Raw genomic sequence first — 6,047 nt, forward strand, 5'->3', positions numbered from 1 at the left:
ATTGTAATCCTCAATTACAATCTTCTCCAAGTGTTGGGAATAGATTGGTTCATGGGGGTGGATTTCCCCCTTGCTGTTCTTGTGATAATGAGGGAGTTTTCATGAGATTTGGTTGTTTAAAAGTGTATAGCACCTCCCTCTTCTCTCTCTCCCTCCTTTTGGTCATGTCAGACAAGTCTACTTCCCCTTGCCTTCTGCCATGACTGTAGGTTTCCTGAGGCCTCCCCAGCCATGCTTACTGTACAGCCTGCAGAGCAGGTGAGGCAGTTAACCTTTTTTCCTTATAAATTACCCAGCCTCAGGTAGTTCTTCATAGCAATGTGAAAACAGTCTAATATAACAACCACAAAATATAGCTATAGAATCTTAGATTTTTATCTCTTCCAGAGGCTCCCAAGCCGAGTCTTTCATTAGATTTACCTGGAGAGCTTTATTTAAACACACACACACACACACACACACACACACACACACACACACACACACACACCAAATGCCTGGGTCATCCTCCTAGAGATTCTGGAGTAGGTACTTAATTAGTATTTTGCAGAGGTGAAGAAACTGAGATAGAAGAAGGATAAATGAAATCCTTACTGTCCCATGCAGCAAATGACTAAGCGGGGATTTGAACCCCACAGCTGGGCGTTAGCCCCTTTGCTATTAGACAGAAGTACAGGATGGAACTCAAATGGCGTGACTAACACGAATTCCCTACACAACTTCCGTTTCTATCTCAACTTTCTCCTACAAGTATCAGACAATCCTTTTTTTACGGAATATTCTATGCAAGTTTCTTATTTTATTTTTTTTTTTTTATCTTGAGTACAGAATTTTCTAAATCTTTTTGGGAGCTTGCATTAATGTTCAGTTTCTTTTTCCCTCCCTCCCTTCTTCTCTCCCTTCCTTCCTTCCACCTACCTTCCTTCTCTTTCTCTCTCTCTTCCTCTCCCTTTCTTTTCTTCTTCACATTTACCAGTTTAGTCTGTAATCCCATCTCAAATAATCTGTCTTATACATACGTGGTTTCTGCAGTATCTCCTCTTTCTTTCTCTTCCTGTTGATTGTATTTCTGTGTGTTAGTTGGTAGAGTGCAGAGTTCTACCTGGATTATACATGATAACTATAGGAACATGCTTGAGGACATACAAAGGCATAACTTGTTAATTTTTTTCATATGGAGCCATTATTGACATTAAAACCGCTGAGAACATCTAAATATCTCTTGCAGAATATCCACATATGTCATCTACAAAGTTATTTTTCTCATGTTAAAGAACAGCACTTAAACTACTTGTTCTTCAGTTTTGTTACTTTATAATCAACCTACTTTAAATATGGAGTGTATTTCAGATTTATGATGTTTTTTAGTAACACCATTTAAACATTAATTTAAAATAATGTATTTAAAATATACAAATTCCTTTTTTAAGTCCAGTTCTAATTTAGATTAATTTTAAGAGATCTATCATCTATTTCTAGATATATATCCATTAGATATCTATCATGAATATGTACATATATTTATCTCTTATGAATATATATCTAGATAAATATCACACATGTAAATACACATACATAACATTCATGTAGTATATTATTCTATTTTCTCCAAAATTAATAATTAAAGTACACTTTTGAAGAAGCACTAAGTTTTCTGAGATTTGATAAACGTCCAAATTGGATACAACCCATTAGGCATAATTCCCAACTTGTGAAACAGATGTTAGGGAGAAATGCTCTGATCTCTATATATATAGAGATGAGAGCATTATATATATATATATATATATATATATATATATGTATGTATATACATATGTGTGTATATATATATATATATATAATGCTCTCAACAAGCATATATATATGCTTGTTGACAAACTGTTAGAAAATCATTTGGATTTCTAAAATTAAAATTGATTAAAACTTGAATTTGTTATCTTTTAAAAATCTACCAGAAAATGTACCCAATATTTCTCATCAATAATTATAGATAAGACATGGGTGCTTATAAACATTAATTATAAATAAGATGGGTGCTCATACACATATTTTGGGCAGAGGATACTTTTATATAAAAATAAGGGAATACTTTTGGGGATTGTCATGGATATCAAAATTAATTTTTAATATGCAATTATAAGGTGAACTAAATTAAAAGTCCTTGGGTATTTTGATTTCAAGATTTTTATGGGATTATTAAGCTGCTTTCCTGACACTCTCAAATACTGTTTTATGTGAAGATTCTTTTTCTTTCAAGGTGCCACTTTCATATTTTTTCAAATTAGCTTTATTAAAATGTAATTTACATTTATCACAATTCACCCATTTCAAAACTAGAATTCAGTGAATTCTGACAAATACGTAGTCATGCAACCACCACCACAGCAGGACTCAGAACACTCCCTGGCCCTCGTAAGTGGCTTTGTGCTGTTTCGCGGCTGCGTCTCCTCTCAGTCCTAATCCCAGGCTATCACTGATATGCTTTTACTATAGTTTCGCCTTTTCAAGAATTTTACATTAATGACTTTTTTCGCTTAGCATAGTGATATTATCAATGATTTTAATTTCAGCCATTCTGGTTTGTGTGTAGTAGTATCTCATTTGGGTTTTAATTTTTATTTTTCTTATGACCGAAGATTGTGAGACTTTTTTCATGTGCTTGTTGGCAATTCACAGATCTTCTTTGGAGAAGAGTATATTCGACTATTTTGTGCATTTTGTATTGAGCTGTTTCTCTTATTACTAACTTGTAAAAATTTGGATTTTTAAAAATATATATTCTGGATAAAAGTCCCTGATCCATGTTATACAAATCTTTTCTCTAGTTTGTTGCTTGCCTTTTCATCTTCTTAATAGTGTTTTTACAAAAAGGATTTTAATTTAAGAATGTCTATCAGTTTTATTTTCATCATTTATGCTTTCTGTTTTGTAAAAAAATTGTTACCTATCCAGAATGTCACTTGACTTTTGAATGTTAATGTAACCTCGTGCTCTTAGGATCAATTGAACTTAATCATGGTGTATTATTTTTAAAAATATATTGCCGGATTCAATTTCCTGGTATATTGTTAAGAATTTAGGTGTCTGCTTTCATGAGAAATATCGGTGTATAATTGTCTTTAGTGCCTTTACAACTTTAGCATCAGAGCTAACCTAGATCTCATAGAATGAGTTGGAAAATTTTTCTCCCCTTTTAGTTTTTGAACTATTTTGTGTAGAATTAGTATTATTTTTCCATTAAGTGTTAGGGATAGCTCAACAGTGAAGCCATCTGGGCATGGAGTTTTCTTTAAGGGAAACTTTTGAGCTATGAAAAGTTTCTTAGCAAATATAGGACTCTTCTGCTCATCTCTTTACTTTCAGGTAAGCTTTGATAATTCATATTTATAAAGAAATTTGTCTAATTTAAATTTTAAAATTTATTTGCATTAAGTTGTTAAAAATATGATCTCACTATTCTTTTAATATCTGTTGGGCCTGTGACTGTCTTCCCTCTTTTATTTTGATATTAATTTGAGTCTACCTTTGAGTTTCATTGATTTTCTCCATTTTTAAATCAGTGTCTTGATCACTTATTATTTTGCTTTATTGAGGTAAAATTTACTTAGCATATAAAACTAACCAAGTTAGAGTGTGCAATTCAGTGGTATTTAGTACATTGGGGGGTGCTGTACAAACATCACCTCTATTTGGTTCCAAAATATTTTCATCACCCCCCCAAAAACACTTTGTATTCACTAAGCAGCCCCTATCACTTACTCCCCTAGGGGCTTATCATTTTGCTTTTCTTGCTTCTGGTTATTTTAGGTTTAGTATTTTCTTTTTCTTTTGTCTTGAGGAGATATTGATATTTAATCTTTCTTCTTTTGCCAGTTGAAAATACTTTATATGTTCTTTTAAAATTTCTTCTTTGACTTATGGTTTATTTAGAAATGTGTTGTTTACTTTCCTATCGTTTGGAGATTTTTTCAAATGTCTTATTAATTTGTTAATTCAATAAGATTATAAAAGAATATAATATGCATGATTTAAATCTTTTTAAATGTATTAAGGCTTGTTTTATGGTGAATATTTGTGTGCATTTGAAAAAGTATATATCCTTTTGTGTTCTATAAATAATGATGTCTGTTTGACTGATAATGTTGTTCAAGTCATTTTTATCATTTTTATTTTTTTGTCTACATATTCTATCATCAGTTGAGAGCAGTGTTGAAATTTCCAACTAAAATTTTCTGTTTCTCCTTTGAGCTCTATCAGTTTTTACTTTATAAATCTCAAAGTTCTGTTATTAAGCCTGTTCACACCTTTGATTTTATCCTCATTGATAAATATTCCTGTTTATCACTATGAAATTTTCATATTTATCCTAGGTAATATTCCTTGTTTTAAAAATACTTTCTTCTAATTTAATTACAGCCAGCGCCACTCCTATTCTGATTGTGTTTGCATGGCATATGATTTTCTGCCTTTTTACATTCAAGCAATTTGTGTCATTATATTTAAAGAAGGTTTTTTTCGTATACAGAATTTCACTGAGTTTTTCTTTTTTGTCCAACCCGATGACCTTTGCTTTCACTTGCATTGTTTAGATCTTTCACATTTTATGTAATTATCGACAAGCATTGGAATAAATTCACCATGCTTCTATTTGTTTTGTATTTCTCCCATTTATTATTTATTTATTTTCCCTATCTTCTGCCTCTTTTGGATTCATTGAATGATTCTGATGATTACACGTGGTCATCACTATGGCTTCCATTATATCGTTCTTTAAAATCTTATTCAGTGTTTGCTCTCAGGTTTAAAACACGTCATTAACTTATCATGATTTACCTTTAAAAATAGATCACTTCATATACAGTGTAAAAACCTGATAGTGACACACATCCAGTTCTCTATTCTGTACTTGGTAATATCTTGTAAATTTTAAAATACATTGTTTTTTTGAAAATTGAAACAGTTACCTTTAAAGATAGTAATAAACGAGAAGACTGTCTTTCATCTTAACCCACACAATTACCATTTCTAGCACTCTGTACCCTTTCTATAGATGTGTATTTGCATATGCATCATTTCTCTTTATGCCTGAAGAACATTCTTTACTGTCTCTTGTAGTGCAAATTTGCTGGTAATAAATTCCATTTCTGTTATTCTGAAAAATTATTTTTTGCATTTATTTTTAATTTTTTTTTACAGGTTAATTTTTTTTCTTTCAGTGCTTTAATAATTTCATTCTATAGTCTTCTGGCCTGCATAGATTCTAACAAGAAGTCTGCTGTAATTCATACCTTTGTTCCTTATAAATAGTGTCTTTCTCTTTGGCTACTTTTCAGTTTCTCATGATCATTGATTAACCATATCCAGTATATTTTTTAATGTCATATGTTATACTTTTTTCTCCTGAAACTCTGTGTGTGTGTGTGTGTGTGCACATGTGTGTGCACGTTTCTTCAATGTATTTTCTCATTATATCATCTTCAAAGATTTATAATAGCTGTTTTATGGTCCTGGTCTGAAAACTCTCTCATCTCTGTTACTTATGGGCCTGTTTCTATTGATTTTTAAATTTTGGTTATGGGGCATATTTTCCTGCTTTCTTCTATGTCTAGTAAGTCTTGATGGGGTGCCAAACATTCTGGGATGTCAAATTTCATTGTATTGCTTTAAATAGTCTTGACATTTTATTCTGGGATGCAGTTAAATTCCTTACAAATGAGATTGACCCTTTAAAAGCTTGCTTTCAGCTTTATTACTATAGGTCTAGAGTGGCCTTTATTGTGAAGCTAGCTTAGGCCTTCTACTGAGTCAGTGCCTGCTGGAAAACCCTTCTTAGTGCTCCCATGTTAGGAGGTCTTTCCCCTCAGATGAAAAACATAAACTCTCTGACATCTGAAAATTGTTCTGTTTACTCTTGTCTCATAAGTCTCTATGACCTAGAGAAGTTTCTTCATACATGTTTGCAGATCAATGGGACCTCTCTGTAGATGTCTGTAACTCTCCTCTCTCTACACTTCTGCTACACATATTCTAGCTGCTATGGCCTC

Source organism: Saimiri boliviensis, chromosome 14 (assembly GCF_048565385.1).
Source record: "Saimiri boliviensis isolate mSaiBol1 chromosome 14, mSaiBol1.pri, whole genome shotgun sequence".
Taxonomy (NCBI): Eukaryota; Metazoa; Chordata; class Mammalia; order Primates; family Cebidae; genus Saimiri; species Saimiri boliviensis.